This window comes from Agelaius tricolor, unplaced genomic scaffold (genome assembly GCF_023055355.1).
Source record: "Agelaius tricolor isolate 1412-34295 unplaced genomic scaffold, bAgeTri1.0.p SCAF_8, whole genome shotgun sequence".
Lineage (NCBI taxonomy): Eukaryota > Metazoa > Chordata > Aves > Passeriformes > Icteridae > Agelaius > Agelaius tricolor.
Window position 1 is genome coordinate 42,524,803 of NW_027269268.1, and position 26,370 is coordinate 42,551,172.

At 35.5% G+C, this 26,370-nt stretch overlaps 1 long non-coding RNA gene across 1 annotated transcript; it reads left to right on the forward strand.

The window, feature by feature from the left end:
* Positions 1-620: 620 nt before the first annotated feature.
* LOC139592642 (uncharacterized) lies at positions 621-26,370 on the forward strand. Its single transcript, XR_011680077.1, has 3 exons — positions 621-935; positions 23,036-23,155; positions 26,071-26,370. It is a non-coding gene; the product is annotated as an uncharacterized lncRNA (long non-coding RNA).

The following is a 26,370-nucleotide window of genomic DNA, read 5'->3' on the forward strand; positions in this document are numbered from 1 at the left end:
TTATTTAACTGAGAAGGATCCTCATATTCAAAAGCTTCTGTAAATACCATAGCAACACTGAACAGAAATACTTCAAGGCTGCAATAGCATGATATAAAAAATTATTTACCCATTTATTTTTCCTGAAAGTTTTTGACCAAAGTTGTGTGGCTGCAGCAGTTTCTCAAATGACTTGATTTGGGAAGAGTAAATTACTGATTGTTAGCTCAAAGGATTAAAAAACAATGGAGGACTTTAGATATTGTGTTTTTTTCTTATTATTACAGTCACCAACATAAATCTTCTGTTCAAATTGCCTGTGCTTTCCCCTGGCAGCAGAAAGTTGCTTAGCAACCTGCTTGGTTTAGTCATGTGATAAAAATACCAAGATGCCAAAAAATTCCACATTAAAATTATTTTTAAAAGGGTGATATGCTTTTCAAAATTACGAACTAAGGTAAAAAGAAAAAGATTTTTATAACTTGAAAATTTGTTTTTACCCTCTTGCTTGAGGTGTAATCATTCACTGAATCCTAAATTCCAAGCAATTAGTTTTGAATTTTTACAGGCCAATCTACTCCAGATTTCCAGTGCTCAGCAAAACATACCAATGGTTGCAAAACAGTGTGGTCCCTCTTGATAACAGGAAAAAATATTGCATGTCTCTGCAAAGAGAATTAATGGCATTATGACATTTACTGAACACATAAAGTACTTAAACACATCAGAAAATATGTGACTTTGTAAAGGAGTTCAATTTTTAAATGTCAAAATCTCTTTAAAGCAGAGAGATGTTAGAAAACCTATTTGGATTCCTAGTACAATCACTATCTTTTTTTTAAAACAGTATATTTTCTTCAGAGACTTGGTGCAGCCTCCAGCACAGAAATTTCAGCCAGTGTTATTGCCTGTCAGTTGTAATCCCTCAGAATTTCTGCCAGCAAGGATATAATAAGGTAAGATTTGTCTTTTCAAACTCATATCAGATAAAGAATTCTTGAAGTTTATTCTTTACTCACTATGTTAAATATTTGGGTTTTTTTTCCGCAGAAAGTTAAATTCCCATGTTTATTAAGCATTCAGTCAAAAATTCTCATGTTAGTGTAGATACCAATATTTTAGTGTAGATACAGAAAAAGGAAAACACATTAATTTAAAATGGCTCTGACTCAAACTTTCTTTGATGAAAAAACCTAGACTTGAATGTAGATTTTGAGAAAAAAAATGATATTTGGATTTGAGGATTAAACACATAGTTTCATGTACCAGAATATTATTAAAGAATTAAAGAAATATTGTTTTACTTTTTGTACTGTATTTTGGCTAGGTCCAGCCACATTGTGAATTCTTCCTCTTTCAGGAAGATTCCTTTCACATTTAAGTGTATCAATAAAATAAAATATTCTCTTATGAATATATTGATGGGCTATTACAGCTATATGTACTTTGACAATGGAAATATAGGTTGCTAGACAGGTGGCTCCACTACCTTGTACAATTTTATTATTAATTTAGAGATGTTCTCATATTCTCTTCCTTTTCCTAGCCCCACTCACTGTGCTGCTAATCACCAGTTTTAACTTGGGCTGACACCATCTCTGTTGGAGCAGGGTGAAACCACTCACTCCTGGGGTTAGGGTGCCTAAAACCACAAAGCCCAGAGCTCCAGGCACATTGCAGCTGCAAAAGGCATGCCAAGGGGAACACAAAACTCCCACAACATGGCTTGCTCAACAGCTTTCTCCTTTGAACCAGCCTTAGCCCAAGTCTGCTTTTACTGCTCTCCCTAGGGTTAGGGTTCTGAAATCCACAAAGCCCAGAGCTCCAAGCACGCTGCAGTGTAAATGTCATGCCAAGGGGAACACAGAACTGCGACAACATAGCTCCCTCTCCATGGCCGCCCACTCCGGGCCACAGGCCCCTGAACACCAATGCTGGCCTTTTCCCGGGAAACAAAACTCACCAGCCCAGGACCCTGATGTCAGTTTGCCTGTGGCCCTGAGTGCCTGGCTGCCTGCTGAGGTTCTGCACAGTGCAGGATACCTCCCAGACCCAAGCTGCCACCACCGCCAGCTTGGGCTGCTTTGAGAGTCCAAAGCGCCTCCTGCAAACTGACATGAGGAACCTGGAATGGTGAGTTCTGTTTCCTAGGGAAAAGGCTGGCATTGGTGTTCAGGGGCCTGTTCCTCCTTTTGCGTGATAGGACTATAATTCCTTTCCTTACCTTTATTGCTCTCTGTTAGTCAGCTGGTTCCCTTTGTCCTTATTTCTAACACCTCTCTGTTGGAACATGAATGCATTTTCCTGGCTGGTGAAAGGATATTAATTGCTGTCCAAAGCAATGAGTTGCACTTGCCTGCTGAGCCTACTCTGCATTTCCAGATAGGGATATATTATTCTGACACATATATTCTCTTATTTAATGGGATATTGTAGAATCACAATTTCCCTTTGCACATACCTGCAAATGTACATTTATGTTTTCTAAAATATAACATCAAGTGTTTGTTTTGCAAAAAATCTAATCTCTGAAATTTGTGAGAGGCAACTCTGATAAACAGGAAGATGAAGTGAAACCTGACAACCTAGTTTTAAAAACATATGTATTTATTCATTATTTGAGGCAAGAAAGACTATACACAAGCCAGAATATTCTACCAGCTTTATGACATCCTCTTCTCTTCCTGCTTATCGTGGTTAAGAACAACAGTCCACTTAGATGAATAAAAGTCAAAATAATAATCAGAAAAAAGTACTGTTGAAAGACATTTAAATTGCTCTGCAGGATCAATGATGATACCTGAAGAGAGAAAGTCCCCTGGCTTCTCATTCCTTTCTCATACTTTAAATAGACAAGGTATGGAATGGTTTGTAAGATGATTATCTGTGATTTAGGAACACTGAGGAGTATATTTATTTCCTATAGGTTTTATGCCACCTGAGAGCCACCTTTATCTTTCACATAAACGTTTAGGAGAACTGAATGAGACTTTAAAAGGGCAGGACTTGTTTGTTGTCTCACAAGCCAATGAAGGCATACCTGTGAGGAAATCATGTTAGAGCAGACCCAACTTTTCAATTTATGAAGTTAAATAAAGCCTTGTAAGAGCAGTGTGGAATTTCATAACATTCCATTGAGTGTATTGTAAGGGGCTGAAGGGGAGGAGGGGGAAGGCTGAAGGGGAGGAAGAGAATATACATCACTGACATACTTCATCACTTCACATACAGACATCACATTCAATTAAGTATAGAGCTCTCTGTCAACAAACTTGACACATACATCTAGGGAATGTCACCAGCCCCCCAAAATCAATATTCAAGTTATGACAGACTGACAGCTTACCAGCTGAATGAGTCTCCTGGTTTTACCTATTACTGCTTCAGAACCCTGCAAAGTCCTTGTAACATGAACAAACAAAATTAACTAAGGGATAAGACTCACAAGAAACCAAGAGTCAACAATACATACAGAGTGTAAGAAAATTAAGAATGAAATTCAGGCCATCAAGGAACTAAAATACATTGCTGTTAAGGAATCTGAAAATACAACTTCTCAATATTCTAGGAATCTAAAATTGCATTTTTATGTAATTTATCCAGATGAATACAACATTCCCTCTAGAAATAAATCACTATGAACCTAGGGAAGAGTTTACCAGTGCTGCAATATTATTACCATTTTTCTTTTTTTGATATATAAGACCATAAAAGCAGATCAAGCAGAAAAGACCAATGAGGTACCTAGCTTGAAAATTACTTGATAGTGGCCATTATATAAATGAGATGAAGGCTAAACATGCTACCTCTGAAACATTACTTTTGTAAGTGTAGCTCAATAGGTGTAGAGCATACCAGCATATTTATAAGAGGAGAATATTAGTTCTATCATAGTTTTGTGTTTTATGGGATGACAGCCTTATTAGGCTGAGGACTCACAATATGTAAATAGTATAATAGCAGGATATACGGATATACATAGTGGTCTTATTTATGCTAAGTAGAACAAATTGGCCTCTTAATTTTTTTTTGTTTTGTTGGTTTTTTTTTTTTGTTTGTTTTTTTTTGGTTTTTTTTGGTTTGGTTTGGTTTGGTTTGGTTTGGTTTGGTTTTTTTTGTGAAGACACACTCCAGAATGAGTTTGTCCTTATGGATCCTTATTCTGACAACCTGATCTTCAAAAGAAACATCAGTAAATAGGTAAATAGCAATTATTTTGATCCATTTAGTTTTGGTATTGAAGTACAATTTATAGGAGGTGCACAAAAGAGCACAAAAGCACCCTTATGCAGTAGCACAGAAAGGTCTGATGTATGTATTTTGGATCTTTACACTACAAATTATAGAATCATAGAAAGGCTTGGGTGGGAAGGCATTTTAAATATCATCTTGTTGCAACCCACCCTAGCCATGGACAGGGACACTACCTACTAGATCAAGTTGCTCAGATCCCCATCCAACTTGGTCTTGAACAATTCCAGGGATGGGCAATCTGTTCCAGTTCCTCACCACCCTCTGTATATATAACTTCCACCTAACATCTAATCTAATTTTTTTAAATTTTAGTTTAAAAACATTCGCTTTTGTCTATCACAATGCCTATGTACAAAGTCCCTCCCTCATTTTTATAAGTCCCCTTTAAGTACTGGAAGGCCACAATGTGATCTCCCTGCAACCTTTTCTTCTCCAGGTTGAACCACCCCAGTTTTCTCAGTCTGTCTTCATTGGAGAGGTGCTGCATCTCTCTGACCATCTTTGTAACCCTCCTCTGGACTTGCTCTAACAGACCTGTCTTTCTTGTGCTGAGGACCCCAGACCTGGATGCAATATTCCAGGTTAAGAAGTAATCACTGTTTTTATCTTGAATCATGAACTTGCTTGTTCCTCTCCTTTCTGTTTTCTTTCTCTGTGCTGCTAGGGGTGGGGTTGGGGACGTGGAAAATAAAGGGGGAAGGGTGTATTTGGCCAAGGCTAATCCACCACAGTCGTCTTATTCTTCCCCCTTTTAAACCATCTGCAAACTTGTTGAGGGTATGCACAGTCCCACTGCCCAGGTCATTGATGAAGAAGCTGAGCATTATTGGCCCCAGTATCAACCCCTGGGGTACACTGCTGCTAGTTTTCTTCCAACTGGATTTTCTGCCACTGGTTAAAATCCAGTAGGCTTAGTCATTCAGTCAAATGTCAATCACTCCATATGCACTCACATAACCTGTGCTTCATCACCTTGTCCAAGAGAATGTTAGGTGAAACAGTGTTAAAAGCCCTAGTAAAGTCAAAGTAAATGACTCCCACTACTCTCCTCTCATTCACAGAGTTAGTCACCTCATTGTAGAAGGCTAATGTTTTGGTTAAGCATGATTTGCCCTCATAATTCTATGAAGACCACTCCTGATCACTTTGTCCTTCATGTGTTTGGAAATGCTGCAGAAGGATTATGTCCATCATCTTCTCAGCTAGAGAGGTGAGGCTGACCAGTCTGTAGTTCTCCAGTTCTGCCTCCTTTCCATTCTTGAAGATAGGAATGGCATTTGCTCTCTTCAAGATCCTCCCCACTCATAAATTTTCAAAAACAATCAAGAGTGACTTCGCAATGTAATCAGCCAGCTCCCTCAGCACTCAGATCTGAACATATTTATGTATTTAAACTTAGTTTTGTCCTAATGTACTTTCTAGAGAAATAAAAAACTTCATAAAAATGACAGCATTTCAGGAGAGACTTTAAGACTAAGCTAATAATGTCTTTATGAAAGCGATTTTAAATATCAGATGAGTGAAAGAGGAATCTTTCAAAATATGTTCACAGTCTTCCATAAATAACACACTACTTAAAGATCAAACTTTTAAAGATCTTTTCCATATGTTCTATGCATGAAGTAAATGTGAGGTCAGATTCTAGAGTTAATGAACTAAGCCCATCCAGACAGAATTTTGAATGGAGGGAGGAAGGTAATCAGAGACTATAATATTTACTTTCTGATCAGATATTTGCTTTAAACCCATTAGAAACCACAAAAACCTAGAGAATATACAAAAGTGCAAAGGGCACAGGAACAATAAAGGGAAATGAAGTGACAATTTCATTATATAGTGACATTTGGTTATCAAGAGCTAATTATTTCAAATATTGTTTTTCAATAACATGGCATGTAGAATAGTTTATTATTTTACAGTATATTATAAAGCTTTATTATTTGTATTTAATAATTGTAGTTTCTTGTAGCTGCCATAAATTGGCTAATCTTTATTTTTCATCTTTTTTCATGTACTAAGTAGAATTTTGCTTTTGCTGTTGCTTGCTGTTGCATTGTTGAAATGAGATTTCAGCTTCTTTCATTAATGCATAGCCTTTGTTGTTTACCTTCACTCATGATGAAGATCCAAATGTCTATATGTATATGCAAGAGGATATGTAGAAAATACCTGTATTTGTTTCCTAATGCAGAATTTAATGAGATAACAGCACAAAGAAGCATCTATTTCCCATACATATTATTCTATCTGTTAGTAAACTGGCATTTGTTAAATTTGCCACCTACAGAGGAATAAAATGTATATTTGATTAACTCCAGGTAAGTCTTTGAAAGAAAATATTTTTCTGTACTCTTGTACTCTTCTAGGATTCTGCTAATTTAGCAGCCAGAAGGAGTTTATGGTCTGAAAAGATGTAAGTGTATTTACTAAAGAGACTCCAGGAACACAAATTTGCAAACATTTTGTAATCACTTAAGCTTAGAGAGAACAAAATGTACTCTAAAAATACAGCTTTTAAAATGTTCACTGAACACAGCTCCTTCAAATTTTCAGAAAGACTGCTCCTTCCATATAATATTTAAACAAATACAATAAGTCAGATTTTCTGAGTGCTGTTTTAAATTGGAAGTAGAGAGGAAATGTTGTTCTTCTTATCATGAAGTTAAAGACAGGTACATGAAATAACTTTTCAAGGTCAAACAGCAAGTGAATTGCTAATGGGGCACAGAGTCCAGATTTTTTGCTGTGTAGTCTTGTATATCATCTAATAAATCACAGCAAACCTTTTCAAAAAGCTAACCTCATTAGTTGGGAATTATTATTGCTGTACCTTTTCCCTAATAAAGCATATTTCTCTTTTGGGTCAAGATATGAATGCTGACATTGTGCTGAAAGTTTGTTTCAGGCCACTTGACCAAGATGAAAAATCAGATGAAGTCTTTAAACAACTCAGAAATCATTTGCTCTTGGGGAATGGTAGGTGGAGGAATGGGGGAGACAGGGGACATCTGCTCATTATGATGTCTTATGGAAGGGGAACGGAGCAAGATATAAGGAACCCAGAAGATTTCTGGTGAATGTCAGGTTCTCAACACAGGTACCGCATAATCTAAGGGGCAATGCACAGATTGATCTGCTATTCACAGACAGGGAAGAAAGGATAAGAGAGAGAGAATAAATAATAGAAACATGGACTATAGTAATCATGAAATTGTGGAGTTAAAAATCCTGAGGTGAACGAAGAAACAAGTAGCAGAGAACTGATCCTGAAATTTAGAAGACCAACTTTCAGATTACTCATGGAATCTGAAGCTGCATAGGATCCCTTCCAGAGACTTTTTAGCATCTGCTGCTTCTAGTACTACATTTAGCTTAATCCCATTTGATGTTTTTGTCTGATGAAATGGAGTTTATCTGTATTTATTTATCCTGAAGACTTCTGCAGGCACTTCAAGACACAGTTCATTTGACTAATACAGGCTAGAGACTTCATGCCCTAAGTGTGCCTACATTCATCATTGCCTAAAGGATGGCTAATACAATAATCTTTGAATACAGACATAACAATAGATGATATAAATCCCATCATTTTGACATAAATGTAGGCTTGGCTTGGGAAAATATCTTTAAAGTCTCTTAATGCTACTGTTTTTACACTTAAAGATTAGATCCTCCAAAATCGTGGTAATAAATACTGTATTTAGATGATGATAGTTTCTAGAAATCCAAACTCTCAGTATGTCCTGAGGCTGCTCCATTTTAATGGTGCATGGTGTGCCTAGTAATTCTTTGCTGCAATCCTATGTCAGTAGTGCTTCATAAGGAATATGTTCCTTCTCATACCAAAGTATCCTTGTAGGAAGGGGTAACACATCATTTCCTACCGTACAGATGGAAAAAAGAGATAAGGTAAGAAAATAAGAGCTGTCATGGACTGAGTTATCAAGTCCAAATTAATCTTACCTAAGCCTCAAAGTAGAAGCAAATGCCAACATAATTATATCACATGTGTCTTGTATTCTGCTCTATCTCCAATTACAACTTGAAGAAGAAAGCTACAGGCTGTTGAGAACTGCATGGAATATACAATTGTTGCTGTTAACTTTTCTTTTTAATGGAGACTTCTGTTAGACTTTTAAAATCCTTATATTGAAGCAAAACAGCATTTTTCTTCCTAGTGTACCCACATGAAGATGTGCATAATCAAAACCAGGAGTGGCTTTTCTCTATTCTGTAGTTGTCAATTTGCATAACAGCAGTGGTTGTATGGATGTCTTGACACACACAAACAAATCCATTTATTAACATTCAGAACACATCTGCACACTGCTTGAGTTTTGGGGTTTTTTCTCTCTAATGCTGCACCTGTGCATACACTATTTTCTTTTTCACTGGTGGCTTTTTGGCATTAGCAGAGTAACGGAAATGTTGCCTTTGTCATAGAAAATGAGGGAACACTGTATATTTTGTTAAAGCCAGAAAATACTGGCCCTGTGGTAGAAGACAAGAAAAAAAGAAGTACAAAATGGTGAAACAGTAGGTTCCAACTCATTGGAACTCACTGTTATGTACTTCAAAAGCTTTCAATGTAGTAAAAGAAATAAACAGAACTGTGTTCAGGAAACTCAGAATAAGAACGGCTAATGTCCTTATCACCTCTCATTATATCCCCAGAGGCAGTACTATTCTTTTTTTTTTGTTACTAATTTGTTTATTTCAAGGTTTTTTGTATTTATCTTTTTCTTCCAAATATAAATATTAGTAAACAAATATCACCAGTGGTTAGTGAACGGGTCCCAAAGCAATGAATTTTCAATGCTTGCTCTTTCATAATATTTTGTTTAACTAGAGAAGCTTAAACTCATTTTCCTGCTGTGAACAAATATTTCTTCTCATATTGCTCGAATTTTGGCAGTGATCTTATGAAACACCAGACAGAGGTCAAATGCAGAAATGATGAAAGAAGCTCTTAGGCTGTCTTTAATGGTCTGGCTTAAAAGCAGTAACCTGATATATTCCTTGCCAGTTCCTAAACATGGAAGTTAGAACAAATGGCGCTCCCTTGAATTTGACTTCAATTTCTGAAAATGCCTCATTTACATGAAGATCTAGCTATGAGAGTTATTTCAACATTTACTGTATTTTTCACCTCTTCAGTACTGTGACTTTACCATTTAAATTTGATGCCAAAAAAATTTGCCCTTCCATATAAAAATGAAAACAGTAACTTCAGTAAAAAGGCAGAGTTTATAGAGAGAGAGACAGAATGTAAGATCTTGTTACTTTAAAAAAAAAAGAGAGTAGTTGATGCACTTGAGTCATATGGTAATAAACTATGCATGGGGTATGCAAAACTTAACACAATATGTGAATAATATATAGAAAGTAGGGAATATATGGGTAGAGGAAAGATTTAAAGAGACTGACTCTTTTGGAAGCAATCAAAAACCTCTTCACAGCAGCAATACCAGAAGTGCAAAATAATGTAATTTATTTAATACAACATCATTGAACTAAAATCGCAAATAGAGAAGGAAGTGGCAGTTTCAATGCATTAAGCATATTTTTTCCCCCAAGAAATAATAGTGAGGTTCCACTTGAGTCACAAATGACTCCATTTATATTTATTTTACCTGTCTTGGACAGCAACTTGACAGAATTGAGCGCAGCCACTGACCTAGATGGTTGGCTACATGCAATTTTATTACCTTATATTTGTCAGTGAAGCTCATTGTTCAGTTGCACAGATCATTGTCTGCAGAAAAGGTCACAATTGGGGTTCTGGGTGCCTGCTGGGTGGTGGGATGTAGTTATGGTAGTAGACTGCAGTGAGGCTGCTGGTACTGGCTTGGTGATGAAACATCACTGGTGAAAGCAGTCCCAGAGTGAGCATTTCCCTACATAATCAGATGAAATTATGTAATCTAACAGGGATTTTCTTTGAGTCTTGAGGAATCTGTGACTGAGACTCCTGGCAATTCCAACTCTATTAGAAAATATTCGCTAGGAACTGCTGCTGCTATTATTGGTGAAAGTAATACAAGAAAGACTGCTTAGCTGGGATAAAGCTGGGACAAAGCTGGGATAAAGAGGATTAAAGAATAAAAAATTATGCAAAGACAATTTGGCTGTTTATGTCCCATATGAACAGTCAAGATCAACTATGGCTTCACCAGGTTTGAAAGAATTTAATGGTAAACTAACAAACTTGATTTTATAGCTTGAAAAGAAAGGCATGACATTTGTATGTTTTCCTTTTGGCTGATTTTCTTTTAAAATTTGCTGGCTTGCTATAGGGAATGTGTACTTTCAAAATTATTTCCTTCCTCCTTCCAAGCAATTTGTGACATGACCAAAAGAAGGTGCTTGATTTATATCATACCTTTACAATGCACTTTTTCTAGCAGTGAGCTTGGGAATAATTCAGCTTGCATACAAGCAGGTGCTGAAGTATGTAGGAAGAAGAATTCTGTGAGTATGTGGGGACCTAGTCTTACAAGGCTGTTTTCAACACGAAAGCAGTCAAGGGTATTCTGTCTGTGGCAAGGTCATGCAATGGCATTGAATTTCTTTTCTGTGATAAGGGAAGACATTTACTGAGCTTTAGGAAGTGCATGAAGGGTGAAGGGATAGTTTGACAGACACTTGCAGGCTGCCTGCAAACACCTGCAATAGCTGGATGATACATCTAGAGAGTATCTACAGAGAAACTTATCAACTTGCAATCAACAGTGGACATGTCCCCAGTGTCAAAACAGTGGGCAAGAATTCTTTGATCTTTGCATGAATTTTAAGTTTAGATGTTAATAGAAACAACATAACACCAGAAATAAGCTTAACTTAGGCAGAGTACAGGCTTATTAAGCATTGTTTATTTTTAAAATCTCTGTTATACTGGATTTAAAAAAATGTATTAAGTGTATTGCTCTTGCTCTGCAGAGGTATCAGCATTCTCTTTGACACTACAGGAGAATTCTGATAAGTACCTTTTATCTCTACAGGATATATTAAAAGAGTAGAAGGGGAGTGGGATGTCATGACTTTTGTCATGCCTCTGTTGACATGATCAGGTTGTAAAGCTGCTGATTATGAGATTATTACGTGGCCTTTCATTATTATTTTCTCCTTAAGGCAGAGAAGGAATTTGGTCACAATTTGATTGTGTTCCTGTTCTGTCAGCTGTGACATATTTAAGGCATTAATACAAAAAATGGAACAGTTTTTCTCAGATATTTTTGCTGTTTGGTTGTTGTCTACAGCTAAGCACAGCCGAGGAATTGCTCCTGACTATAATTAGGGATAGTCTGAACTGGGTCAGTTCAAATGCTGCAGGGCTACACAGGCTACTGAGCAGTGTAAAACACTGCTAAATCTGCTTGGGAAGGACAGAATAAATGGGTTATGTGTTTTTTCACATATAGGCTGCAAGTGCATACACAAGGCTAAATGTAATCAATATAATCATCATAAAAGTCTCTTTACACCAGCTTTCTATGTAGCCTAGTGGTATCTCACTGTGTATCCGAATTACCTTTATGTCACTGTTTTGAAATTTGTTTAAAACAAGAATAGGAAGACAAAAGCAAAACTGGCAGAATATTTGTATTCATAAAGTGATCAAATTGCAATGATGCTAGTTCATATGAAATCTTAAAAATAAAATGCTTTGAGTCTCCTACAGAATGTGTGAATAGAGAGGTAAGATTGGGATGCCTAAGATTGGGATCAAACCAGAGAGTCTTCATAAGGTAGAAGAAAAAAGCTAAGTAGGTTGTCTAATGGTGGCCAATAGAAAATACTGAGGTAACAGCTGGGTCTGCCTTCTCCAATGTTCAGGCATTTTGCGAGTCAGGATTGACTCCATGGTTTTTCCTCACCAAGAAAACAAAATTCCAAAACCCAGTCAGGAAATCACTCTTTTGAGTTTATTGTTAATACTTGGCTAACTTTGCAAGAAACAGGACTGGATTTCTAGCATCTGTTTGTGCATTTCAAATCAGGTCCTTTATAATTTTGGTTGGCTTTATCTTCCAAGAAACTGCTCTAGACATACAGCTGTGTTTCTTCTCAATCTCATCTCTGTCAACTAATTCAGAATTCTTTTATGTGTAGTAGAAGAGGTTGAAACTATGTTTTCCTTCCTTTCCAAAAGCAGCATATTTCTTTTCCGCTACGGGATTTGATCTTCCTTGTGAAAGCAGATAAATCTGTGTCTCCCACAACACACATGACTCCAAAAAACACAGGACTATGGAAGAAGGCCCATAAACCATACTGTCAGGCTGCTTTCAGAGAGAATAACAGCTTCTTATCACTTTCTAGGAATTTGTTTTCAAGGTATCAGGAACTGGCAGGCATGCTTTGAGAACCTTTGCTGGATTACTTTCCTCAGGATTCAGCTGGAAGATTGTTTAATTTCAGGCCTACCAATAATGAAATGTTTCTACATGTGTGTGTACCAATACAGTTTCAGGTATCAGATCAGCTCCAAGAAGAAGGTTGAGCAGTACATGCTATTAAGGTGCAGCTCAGTTAGATATCAGTAAGTGAGAAATGGGTCATGATTCTGAAATCTTTTGTCAGGGTCACGATCGCTATTTTTCTGACTATCAGAGAAAAATATCACCTACTCCCTTTTCATTCACAATTTTATTTCTTTCAGGATATCTCCATTGATGTTAGTTCAGGTAAACACAGCTGAGGTAATTTTTAAAAATTATTTTTCTTTAGCGCTTATCTAATACTGATGAGATGCTGAATCCAGAAAAGTGTTGGCTTTCATGGCACTGAATAGAAAGGGTCAAGCCTTCCTTGTTGCTATTGAGCCTGCTGTGAATATTGCCCAAAGGCTGAAGTCAGCCCTCTGAATCTGGTATTTAGGGCTGTGGACTCCACTTAAGAGATATTGCACAGCATTCAGAAAGTAATTCAGATTATTTTTTTATTGTAGTAAATATCATATCAGTATCAAATTAATTTAGTTTGACTAATTAAAAGTCTCCAGAAACTATTGCTAAAGCAAAGGGGATCTAAATGCCACACACACTCCATAATAATAAAAAAGTGATGAAGTGCATTATCACAATCAAGATGTTTCTTGGACTTACTTTAGGAAATGCAAGTTAGGTTAGAGTTCCTTTTGGTTGCAGTATTTTAATACTGTTTCTCAGACAAAGCAAAGGTTAAGTAAGAGGGAGGGTACTTCATTGTTAGAAATCACCAGGGGCCAGGTCTGATCTTGGGATCATGAAGGTATTGGCTTAAAGTGCTAAAAAATGTGGCATCATTTTCTGAAGCTAAAATATCTCCCTTTTCTGTCTGAGTCTTGAAGATCCCTCATTAACTTAAACTTTAAAAATCATTTATTCTTCTATGTAACTACCATTTCGTTTATCTCTCCTTCTGTAATAGAAACAGTCTGAGAAGTGTGCCAAATCCTTTAAAAAAAAAAAAAAGAAAGTGGATGGACGGTTGGGGGTGTGGAGTGGAGATGAACAAACAAACCTACCAGATTTTCCATTTGGAGATATCTTCAGGAAGTTATACATTGCTGCTGTTTCCCATATTAAGCCACTTTATATTTTTCTAGATGTTGATCTGGATCTCTCATAATAAAAGATTAGAAATCTGTAGGGGAGTATGAGCTCCCTCTTTTATAATTGTATCTCTAGTAAAGTGTGTTTATCTCCAATGCAGGCTTCTAATCACTACCATACCTTAATTAATCTTTGATACTTGAAATATTGGCAGGTCCAAGACTGCAATGGATTTTCTATGTAAATATGCTGTCTGCTCCACAGAAGCCTGTGAATTAAAACACGATAGATCAGATTCCAAGCAGGTAGCTACCAAGAGTAATCTGCCATCAAGATTGATTAAAATTGTCATTTTATCTGAAATTCTGTATTCCATGTTAATATAGTCTGAAGTCTTAAAAGAATGTGAATTTTAACTGAGTGTAATTGTTTAACTTCAGGTGAATTAAGCTAATCTAGAAAATGGAATATTGGTAATGTTTGTAGTATTCTTATTAGAAAAATAAGAAAAAATGCTAGAAGATATTTTATAATTTAAAAAACCCCTTTTCAATTTTGTAAGAACAGGGATAAGTTTTTCAGCTATTTGGATCCCTCTATTAGGGCTTTCAACAAGGAATGCAGGAATTAAAATTCCATATAATTCTATCTTAAGTATACAACAATTGAACCATAAAACCTTGAGAATCTTCCATGACTTCCTCTCATGGAAGGCATTTCACTATTATTAGTCATTATAGGTTGTTAATGTTCTGTGTATCAGAGTAAGTTCAGCACAGTTAGCAGCTGTGGTACTGAAAAACAATATTTATAATTCCTTGTCAATTTTTCTCCTTTCTGGTGCTCACACGACTGTGTCAACACACACCATCTGAAACTAAGAAGTTGCTAACTTCTCTAGGGCTCCTCCACATTTATTCATTGACAGTCCTCAAAAGCATACATAGGATACAGCAGAGAGCACCCTTGAATTGCTTGTAGGCATTGTTTCATTTCTTAAATTTTTCAAACAGAGCCACAGAAAAATCTGAGATTTCTGTTAAATATTTATGCTTCTTCTGCAAGATCATTACAGGAATTTAAAATCAAAATTGCATGCAATTTATGTCTTTAAATGAAAGGATAAAACCAGAAGTCATGTTTACAATATTTCAGACAAATACTAAGCTATTCTAGGTTTGTATGTTTCTCTATAGTTTTATTTTTTCTTTTTGTTTGTCTCTTTTTTTTTACTTTGGAAATTTAATGATAAATTAAGTCTCTAAGAGGTGTATAGGGCAGAGAATTTATTTACTATATAACGAGCTGCATAGCCACTCTGAACTACAATCCACACTAAATCTGACTAATGCTATTTATTATTTGACTCATGTTCTGCTTAAGAGCTTGTTTTATAAAAGTTTAAAATATTTGGTTTAAAGTGAAGTATGTAATTTCCACAGCTGAACTATCTTTGAAACCCTTCAAACTACATGATTTTTCCATTTAAAAAAATAAGCCAATGTATGATAATGATTTGCAAAAACTCTGCAGAAATATGTAGTCTGCTGGATTTTAGTTGCACAATGAGCAACAAATACTAATGATGCATGACAATATAGTCTCACAATTACCTTGAATTTATATCAAAATTTATTTCCAAATTGTTTACTTGTACAAGTGGCAAAAGGGAGGAATTAGGCTTTATAGGTTCATACTAGGAATCTTTTACTGTCTCTTTCCATCTGTCTTCTACAAAAAAATAACCTCCTTGATTCCAACATGCCGCCTTCCTTACTTTGAAAAGTTGTTTCAGATCAACAGCTGCACTCACCACAGAAGATAAAACATTCTGCACACTAGCAACTGACTGGACCTAGGAAATGGTAATCTTTTCTAGGAGAGCATTTAAATTTCCCTAAAGAATAGAGAACCTTCTCATCCATGAGAAGAGGTTCCCTGAGGTTCTGGTTGAGGTATGAGTTCAAATGCTTTAACAAGGCTTTTATGCCTCTGTCTGTTCAGAGGAGGTTACCTTTTCCACTGCTTCTTGTTACAAAGGCTGATGGATTTTAGGCTATATGTAATATTTTTTATGATTCAGAGAAGTATCAGAGCAAAGATCTAATTCACCTATATGCATACAAATTATTTCAATGATCCTTCAAAGCTAAACACCAAACAAAAGACAACAAAAACAGCCAAATCCACAAACCCAAACCTAACACTTTTTGGAAATGTATTTTCCTTCCTATCTTCACTTGCTTTTTGTCTTAAAGTCTCTCTTTTAACCATGACTGCTTTTTCCCTTTGCTCTGTCCTTCAACCTCAGGTGGCTGGAAAAGTCCTTTTAATGTTCTCCTTGATGATTTCTTTTTTCCACTGATCTCAGGTTGCTTCTTGACTCACCCAAGAACTCTTCTCACCATACATCTCTGTAACTACAGTTCTTCTTTATCGATTCCAGGATGTTGCTTTCATTATACTCTTTCTAACACAACTGTTGAAGTAACATCTATCCTGTGATTCCAGTATCTGGCTTTTTGGCACAGCCTTGCTAGGTCTTGACACAAACTGGCTCCAGAGTCTTTCCATTTAGAGGAAGTTTTGAAGGATGACTTGAGGAAGAACAGTTATTAAATGAAAATAAAAAGCTACTTCTCATTGCCATACAATCCTGAAAAATTGGCTAAGGCATTGATTTACTGGGACAGTGGTAGACTTGAGAAAATCAGAACTATTGGCAACATGAAAGAATGAGTGTCTGGAAGGAATTACTGGGGACAGAAAGTGAAACAGATGGGAATGTAATACTGCAACAGGAGTTTGTTAAAACAGGTAATGGTCTTTCTGAAAGGATTTCTTGCTTGTGCCCAGAACAATAAACTCTGGACACAAGAACATCAAAGGAAAAATGGGGTTAGATTTACTGCTATTAATTCCACTCAGCAGGTATTCTCTCCCTTTAGTTATATGGATTTACATGGAAAATAAAGTTTTCTGTTTCTTTAGGCCTCAATTCAGCAAACACTTGAGCATATCCTTAACTCAAAAAAAAAAATTCCAGTTGTACACAATGAGTCTTAGATATATTTAAGGATATAAATTATAACCTGAGGGTATAGTTAGGTGTTTCAGAATAGACATGCCATTGGGTGTGTCAGGAGCACACCACCCTGTCTTCTCTTTCCTTTGTGTGGTTGTCTTCAGAGCAGTGGGTCTGTGACAGGAAGCCTCTGCTTGGGTCTGAGATGGCACCCAGAGACTTCCCAAGGCTATGTGCCCGTCTCCCTCTCTGGCTGAGCAACTGTTTTCTGCTGGGCATCTGTTACTGATCTATTGGCCCTTGGTGTGGACTGAAACTCTTTGTACCCTAGAATGAGAAGCCTCCCAAGTGTGTCTGTGTGCTTTGGGTCACTGTCCTTGGCCATGTAGTGACAATGCACCTGATGGGGGTTAGCTGCCATTGGAGCGTTGCTGTACTTACCCCCACTCTTTATTATTTTTAGCCACTGGTTTTCATAGCAAAATACATTTTGTTTGTATTTGTTAGCTGAAAATGAGTTTGCTTTTGTATACTCCCATGACATTGTGTCTCAACAGTTCTTTTCAGTTCAGTGCATTCAAGGCAATTTATTCCTGTTTCTTTTTATGTTACCAGCTCCATTTTAATACTGATGCTTGTTTGTGTGCTTTGTCATTTCAGACCTCTTAACAGTCCCAAAGCAGCCAGGGTCCATCCGCAAACCACCCACATACCAAAAATTAAAAAAACAAACAAACAAAAAACCCAAAACTCCAATTTTCTCAGGAAATGGAACTTTCTGTCAATCTTCTAAGACTGTGTGTCTGCAGAGGGCAGCATCAACTTTTTCTGTATTCTGATTCATTCCTCTATGTGGGAAACCCACATTTTACATATCCTTTATAAGCACTTATGATTTTGAATAAGAAAAATACTTCTGGTCAAAGCAGACAATAGCATTCTCACAAATAACAAGAAAGTTTTACACTTCCATCCTATCTAGTTAGAAACTGATCCTTCTAGAGACATAAGCTGTATTTGACCACATCAACACTTCCATTTTCTTGAAAAAAATTGCATTTCTATTTTCCTATGAAGTAATGTTGGTTCTAGATTCATTACAAAACTCTGCCATTCTTTCTTTTAAGCTAATAGAGCTTTTCTCTGGTTTTTTGTGTTTTTGTTTTTGTTTTTTTTTTTGTTTTTTTTTTTTTTGATACAGAATGTTCTGGAGTTATTTCTTTATAATACTAAATTAAATTCATAACATGAATTAAACATTGTGAAATTATGCAATAGGCATTCTGATATTGCTTGTGGGTGACAAATATGTTTTACTTCCTTTGAGAATTTTTGTTTGCTTTGCCCTGAAACACTGCACTTGGATTGTCCTGTGAATGTTTCAGAAATTACAGTTTTGGCATGATATATTTCAAGGATTTAAAAAGAACACATATTTGTGAACTGACCCAATCTCCTTCAGAGGCATTATTAAATACTGTGCCTTATGCTTGTTAAAAGTTGCTGGGAATTGTCCTATAATTATACTATACCATTATCAAGGAATAGACCATGATAAGGACAAGAGTCATGTCAAATTCTTCCATTCTTATGGTCCTAATTCCAATATCTCTCAATTTCTTTGAGTTGGAATGGTCAGTTTATTTATTCTACTAAAATCTGGGGGAACTAAAGTTGATTCATATTTGGCAGACTCCCACACTCACCATTCATAAAAAACTAAAATTTTGGTAGGAATAATTTTCCCTACAGACAGCAGGAAAACTATTGCATTTTGATGCATCCAAAATTATTTAATTGGCTGTCATTTACTGAAAATCTTATATGATTTGAATAAACCTTACTATATTCTAGTTTAGTAAATTCTTAAAAAAATCTCCTCTATGGATAATTCAATTTTAGTACAGTATTTGGAGATTAAACTACGTTTAATACTAATTTATAAATTAGTACATTATTTTAGGGAGATAATGTTTAGACAAAAATGGTACACCAATTTTCCAGGAAAACTTTTGAAATTAATACTTGAATGGTACACATAGTAAGATTTTTAGAGCTGCCTTTAAGAATTTAATAAACATGTTCATGTTGTCTAAAAATTATCTATAAATAAAAAGTAAATTTATTATAAAAAGGTCAAATATTAAAAGTTTTTCATTAGAGAGTACTACTAAATTACTTGGACAGTCTGAAGACTTATCAAAATAATAGTGTGTCCTTTATTATGTGTGTCCTAGACCAACATAAAAGGCTTGGCCCCTGAAAATCTCTAGTCTTTAATCCAGGGTACTCTAGGATTCATCTGCTAGGTCAGATAATGGCACAGAATCAATACCTGAAATGACATACAAGCATCATATACGCAAAAGTATTTGAAGTCTTTGAAGATATAAGGTGATGTCCTTTACGGATAAGATGTAGCAGTGTGTTTCCCAACCACATTTTTTTCAAACCTAATTATAATTTATTCTTTTGATAAAATACTCATTGGAAGGTAAAAATCAAATCCAGCTATATAGCTACCTAAAAGAAATATATATATTAAGGATTTTTCTAAATTCGCTTTTGTTTTTCTGGCTCAAGCAAAGCATTATCAGACAGGTTTTTCTTAGAAATCATCAAAAAAATAATTCTCACTGGCATTCTGGCACAACATAAAACCAGCATATGTTTCAGCAAGAGCAAGAGATTAATGCCTTACTTCAGAATTAACAGAAGTTTGTTGAATTTGAAATTCTTCTAATTCAACTCAGTACTCAGAAGTTTGTTGAATTAGAAATTCTTCCATTGTATCTCAGATGAGAAAATAATTATTAATCACTAATTAGCAGAGAAAGCCTCTCATATTAAAAGGCTTATGTTAAGGAATACTTTGAAAACTCAGGTTTTAGCATGAACTTTGGCTCTTGTCCATGGGACTCAGTTACAAGTGCATTGCAGTATCTGTTCTTGTTTTAAAACTAACATTGCAACTTTTGATGAGAAGACATGTACTAATATGTGATGAAGTATTGGTAAGCATTGTGAATAAATAGGTGTCTGCCAAGCAAGCAAAGAAGTTGTCATTAGCTGGAACAACCAAGATTTGGGAGAGGTTGTACGGAGCGCACAATTATGGAGACGCTCTTTGTGAATGGAAAGAGAGACGTAATCAAAATTTCACAAAAACATCAAAAGTGAGAGTTTTCAGTACTTTCAGGTACGTGAGACAACAGATGTGGGTACAGACTTGGTAGACAGCAAACATAACATTCGTGAAGAAACAGGATTAAAGGCAGAACCATTCAAGGACACTATCAGGAGCAGGTTTATCTTAAAATAATCCTGAGAGACCAGAAAGCAGTGTAATGAAGATTCATTTTACAGGTGGTGAAGAGTTTACAGACTGATTTGTGAACAATGAATGACAAATTCACTGAAAAATGTTAGCTGACCATAAAGTACAGTTCAATGATCCTCCCTCACAAATTAGAATGATATAATTATTTTGCTACTCTCAGAAAGCAAATATATAAAAATAGATACTGTTTCACAAATCAAATTGGATTTATGAATTAGATTTTTTAGAAGCACTGGGTAAAAAGAAGCATGTTACAGCTGGGTATGGTGTTGGGCCTTATGGTACAGGGGGTATTGGAAATGCGCATTTAAAGACATAAGTGGGTCTTCAAATAGCAACCTTTTAGGTTCATTTTTGGGGTTATTTTGTCTTTTATTTTTTTTTAGTTTGGTTTGTTTTTTTTAAATACTTGCAATAGTTGGGATTTGATTACTTTTTATTGCACTTGCAGTCCCTATCTGTACTAAATGCTCATTTGTGCTTCTAGGAGATAGACTAGAAAATGCATTTGTTATACCTGATAATTACAGCCTAACTATCATACTAATTCCAAAATATGATTTCTTCATTGCCTCTTTTTCTGTTGTTCCTTTAATCAGAGTAACTTTTTTATAATACCTTGACCACAATTAAATAAGAGTTGATGCCTTGTTTTTTGCCAGGAATAATTTCCCTTTGCAATATTATACTTTATTTTATGCTCCATGATGTTACACTAATTAGAGCTATCTGAAATGTGTATACATTTTAACGGATTTTGCCCCAAACCATCTGCTGCATGTGTACTTTCACCTGCCCACCCTAGATCCACTTTAAAAATATAGTAGATATAAACTTTAAAAAGTTTAAAGATCCACTTTAAAAATATAGTAGATATAAACTAACTGGAGCTCAATAATCTGTAATTGAATTTGATGGGCTCGGGATTGCTAAGAGGATGCCAGCTATGAAACACAAGGTACTTAAGTATAATACTAGCCATTAAATGTAACAGTTCACTCAGGGAATCTTCCCTCAGTTTCTTCATTTATACTTTAGAGTATGACTACAGTTTCCAACTCTTTGTATGTTCTCCAAATTGGCTATTTATTTTGGCAGGAATGCTACTTGGTCCTGTCATTCAAGCATCACTATATTGAAAAGAATTCCAGAATAATCTCAATGACAGAAACACTGCATTATTTGAAATAATATTTTCATAAATAAAATCATCAAAAAATATCAAAACTGAATTATGAATAGAGTTGGTTTTGTTAACATTACGTTACTTAAAAACCTCTACTATGCCCCAAAAGTGTTGAATGTACTCCTTTCTCTCAATGGAAAGTAAGATTGAGACCAAAGATTTTTATTTTATGGATAATTTTCAGATCAGTATTGTACATTGATGAATATTTTCATACTATGTAGCAGTCACTGTGTGAAAGATTGTCCATGTAGACCCAAATTCTGATTCACACATGCATATATATATATATATGTGTGTGTCTATGTTCCTCTCCATATCCATATTTATTTGTTATATATAGTTTCTTGGTATCAAGAAAAAAATTCATTCACTAGAATGTGCACATATATATATATATATATATATATATCATAGAACATAGTAAATTATATATATATAGTAAACATAGTAAATTATATATATTTAAAAATTTTTAAAAATTTAAAACTTTATATATATATAGTTTTAAATTTTTTTAAATTTTTTTTGTTAAAGGTTTTCTAGTGAAGTTTTATGATAATGACTTGACTTTGAGAGACTCTTCTCCTGACAGTCAAGCATCAAAACTTCTGATCCAAAACTGCATCAAAGCTACTTTTGAATGTTGCACTGAACATTCTGAAACTCTTAAGTTCAGCCAAGCATTGATGAAGCACAAATCAGAAGCCATCACTCAAGACTCCAAATCATATGGAATAAATAAACTTTTGGAGCATTCCTAAAGCTGCCAAAAAAGACCATCCATTCCAAAATTATACCTTACTGTAGCAACTTTTATTTGAATTTCTTCTGCACCTGGATATTACAAGACTTTAATCTTCTACAAATAGAGAATGACTATGCTTTCACAGAATATAGAATCCAGGTAAAACTACAAATTAATATTACAAGGAAACAGATGAAAGATAAATATTTCAGTGGAATCCCTCCATATTTTACAGAGGTTTCTGAGTTTTTATTTTCAGTGTAAGTAGCTTGCATGGTCTTTTACAGAATTTTTACAGAACTATTTACATTAACTGTTGCCACATGTGAGAACAAAGTGATCTTCTATAAAAGGCATAATATTTGAAACCCCGAGTCAGTCTTACCTCTCTTCATGGTAAAATCATGGAACAGATCCTCTGAAAGACATGCTGAGACATATGAAAAACAGTGAGGTGATTATGGACAGCAGATCTTACAGCAGTCTTTCAATAAATAAAGGAAACTTAAAGGAAAGAAGAAGACTTCATGGCCTGTAGGGAGAGAACAAGAGGTAATAGTTTTAGACTAAAACAGGGTAGGTTTCTCTTTTATATAAGAACACATTAAGTGTGGGGAGATATAGGTGTAATTTTTGCCCCAGGGGCGGGACTCCATGATATCAGAAGGCTAATTAATCACTTTATTATACTATATTATTCTTTACTATATTACACTATATTACCCTACATCTAAACTGAAAACTGAACAAGAACTCAACTGAACAAACTCTCTTGATTGTCTCCTGACCGACTGTCAGGACACAGCTTGCAGAGATTGGTCAAGAAAGCAAAACACTCGCACCAGAATCCAATTACCAAATCCCTTCAGGTAAACAATCTTCCATAATGCATTCCACTTGTGCACAAACACAGGAGCAGCAAATGAGATAAGAATTGTTTTGATAATTCTTTTCTCTTCTTTTCCAGGAAAAAACCTGAGAGAGAGAATTGTCTCTCTCTGTTCAGAGAATGTGAATTCCACAGTGAGACACTGGAACAAGTTGCCCAGAGAATTTGTAGATGCCAACATTCCTGGAAGTGTTCAAGGTCAAGATGGACAGAGCTTTGAACGACCTTGTCTTGCGAAAGATGTCTGTGTTCATGGCCCAGGGACTGGATATTTAAAAATCTCTTCTGACCCACACTATTCCATGATTCTAATATCCTATCTGTATCTGTAACTTGCCATTGCAAACATTTATATAATTTCAGATGTTTGTGGTAATATCCACATACCCTAATCAGTGAAGCAGGGATCTACATCTCTGTCCATCCTTCCTAAAAGGATAGTGTTGTTTAATTTGCAGCAAACACATTTTCAGAAGGTGGCAACTCATTTTTTCTGAGCTCTTTCACAATGTTGTAATCTTAAATATGCATCAGAGTTATGTTTTGCTCCTTTTCAAATCTGCCCTTCTCTTTGATGTTTTTATCCACACACTGGTTAAGGAGATTGGTGTTTTGTCACTATCTATGTTGTGTTTAAAACACAACTCTTACAACTAATGTGCAGGAAATTACATTCTACTGTCAAATGTTATCTTGATGGTTATGCCATATCTGGTGAAAATGGATTTGACAGCACAGATTACACACAAATCTTACTATTTTATAGAAAGGCTAGTTTAAGGAAGTGAAAATTCTAGTCTAGGCTTTATCAATTGTTTTTTTCCCAGCCAAGAGGAACAATTTTTTTGTCTCTGAGGTCTATTCTCTAAGGTACAATGTTTCCTCTTCCGTGTGTGTTTTTTGTGCTTCATTTGGTCTGCATTTCTGACATGTGGGATAAACTGTGTTGCAGATTTCAAAGTGATACTGTCCACTTTGGGTAAGGATTTAAAATATCTGGGTTGTTCTTTTTATTTTTATTCCATAAATTAAATACTACTTGTAAAACATATTTCTGTAAATCTTTATCACCATCTATATTATTTAAACAATACTTGGTTTGATGACATTTGTATTAAGTCAGAAATACTGCACAGGAGTAGTTCTACTAGTACACTAACAGCCTTATCTAGTTTTACTTTTCACTATCTTTCTAATATTAATACAATACTAAATCTAATTTGCCTTTACCTGAAAATACTTCTGCTAATAATAGCCTATATTTCCTGTCTAGTTAGAATTTTAGAAATAGTAATTTTATATATATATATATATATATATATGGACTTCACCTTGCTGATTTTTGTTTCATGTTTGAGAGTTTGAGAGTTTGTATCTGTAACAAGAGATAATAGGTACAAACTAAACTGTGGAGGTTCTGTCTGACCATCAGGAAAAAAGTTCTAACTCTGAGGGTGACCAAGCACTAACAAAAGTGCCCAAGGAATTTTTGGTCTCCATCCTTAGAGATATTCAAAATCTGTCTGGATATGATCTACAATCCCAGGCAACTGATTCTCTGAGACCCTGCATGAACAGCGTGGGGTTGGACCTGATGACCTCCAGGGATGCCTTCCACCTGCAGTTGTTCTGTGAAGTTCTGTTATAGTCTCAGTGTCTCTCAGTAGAGCAAAATTGCTTCTCTATAGATTTAGCACTGTTTTTGTCAGTTTGCAAACTTTTCAGTTTTGAGGGAAACAATTGTTGAGGGAAACAATTGTTTTGAGGGAAACAATTAAAGGCAGTAAAATTTACCACACCTCCAATTCCAATAGTCTAATGGCCAAAGAAATGTGAGGACCTGCTTTATACCCTTCAAGAAGTTTTGACACTTTTTCTCCACAGTTTCAAAACAAATTTATATTCTTCAATTGGTTTTGGAATTACTGAGCACAGGGCAATAAACACACTGATGCTACAAATGTCAAAAAAAATCTGCTCCATTTTTCTAAGAATTTTGGTATTTACAAATATATTGAATACAGGTTTGGTTTTTTTCTGTCTTTCAATCACTTAAAGATTTTCCCTTGTTAAGACTTGGAAAAAGTTGTTTTTGTTGATGTGATTTGGATACTTTTCATGTAAGTTGAAAATCAGAATTTTCTATTTTAGACCAACTACTGTAGGCATCCTGGTTTTTCCTGTTTTTTCCAACTTGATGTAAGTTTATTTAGCTTACACTTTCACTGCAGAAGAGGTTCTTACCATATTGTTAAGAATTACTCCATCACATAGAAAGCATTTTTTGCTTCCTTCCTCAATTATTTTGATTATTTTTTCCTCAAGAGACCACTCAGGAATAGAAGACTGTACCTAACAAAATGTAGTATAAATTGCTTTTTTTTCCCCCCAAGTTACATCAGAATTTTTTTAACAAATACAGTCTTTGACTGATTATGGATCTCCTTATTTTAGGCAGACAATCATGATGATGAAATTACGAGCTGTTTTGCCCAAGGCTGTTTCTATTTCCATTGCAAAGAAATGGAACTTTCCTTTCTGAAAGTTAAATCTCTGGAGTTTTTAAGTGCCTCTAAAGACATTTACATTTCCCCAGCAGCCGCAGAGAATACTTGGACAGCTGTATATCTAACTTAAGTGCCTTAGTAGAGTGTCTGTCACTAGCTTAGATGTATCCAGACACGCCCTGTCTTTGAATACAGATTCACTGACTGTAGTCAGATCTGCATTTTAACTGTTTGCCTTCCAAACTCTGGCCTTGGATTATTTTGTAATATTCAGTAGAAATATTGCTACAAGAGCATTACTCCAGTGAAAATTAAGCATTTAGGCTAACAGGTCTTTCATCATCTTTTGCAATATTTTCCCATTAAAAATTCCTCTTTGCTATGAGGTAATTGCCACTGACTTTACCCAAGTGCTACATTGCATTTGCAAAATGTAAATTATAGAAAGCCATTCGTTGTTCTCCTCCAAGCCTGAAATACTATTGGCTTCTTTGTTACTTTGGGCTTTGCCTTTCAGAACTCCTTCCTTCTATAAAATTTAAACTACTGTGTGGGATCAGAGCAGTGTCCATCTTCAATCTTTTCCTGTCTAAACTGTGTTTACAGAATCTGAAATTGTCTTGAAAAGGTGGTGGATGTTGTTTTCAAGCTGGGAAAGCTGCACCGGGGGTGAGGATCTAACCTCAAGTTTCTGTTGATTGGTGAGTGAGATCTCCTCCTCCTCTGTTCCCATTCTCACGACTGCTTGTGTGCTTCCCTCAGTTTCTACCATCCTGATTAGGATCCAAAGGCCAATTGGTTGCCTATTCAGTAATCTCACTTGGCGTTCAATATCACAAACCATAACTGCAATTGCTTCCTGATCTCAGCTGAACACAGCTCAAGGGTCACTTGTGAAAGAAAAGA